The sequence below is a fragment of the Camelina sativa genome, unplaced genomic scaffold (assembly GCF_000633955.1).
Source record: "Camelina sativa cultivar DH55 unplaced genomic scaffold, Cs unpScaffold08036, whole genome shotgun sequence".
Classification (NCBI taxonomy): domain Eukaryota; kingdom Viridiplantae; phylum Streptophyta; class Magnoliopsida; order Brassicales; family Brassicaceae; genus Camelina; species Camelina sativa.
In genome coordinates this window covers 1-445 of record NW_010929105.1, presented here as the reverse complement: position 1 = coordinate 445, position 445 = coordinate 1, and the positions used below count along the sequence as shown (strand labels likewise).

Below are 445 nucleotides of genomic sequence, written 5' to 3'. Positions count from 1 at the left end.
TTACAATCCATGTTTTGATGTCAAATTTGTATCTGTTTGCAGATGGTTGAAAGTAGTGCTACTGGAGATGAATACGATGGAGTTATCTTTTCTCAACTCGTAAGGGATTCTTTCTTTTAGTTATTGTATAAGATCATTTAGTTTTGAAGATGGGACCTAACTGTATATTTTCTGGTTTAGAATTTGATTGACTTAGCTGGATCTGAGAGTTCCAAAACTGAAACAACTGGATTGAGGAGGAAGGAGGGTTCATACATCAACAAGAGTCTTCTAACTCTTGGAACTGTAGGTGTCTTTTCTTTATCCGAGCTGTCTTTCCATTTTTCAATTTTCTGATAAGTAGTCTGTTGCCCTTATTGTACTTTTTGCTTGTCGGTGGTAGCATCTTTAGTCACTTGAACCTTTAAGATGGTAGGGCGTTTTACTTATATATATATATATATAT

At 34.8% G+C, this 445-nt stretch overlaps 1 long non-coding RNA gene across 1 annotated transcript; it reads left to right on the top strand.

Annotated features, from left to right (window-relative positions):
- The first annotated feature begins 19 nt into the window (after positions 1 to 19).
- On the top strand, positions 20 to 234 carry LOC104775035. Its single transcript, XR_765658.2, has 2 exons — positions 20 to 99; positions 181 to 234. It is a non-coding gene; the product is annotated as an uncharacterized LOC104775035 (long non-coding RNA).
- The last annotated feature ends 211 nt before the right edge of the window (positions 235 to 445 follow it).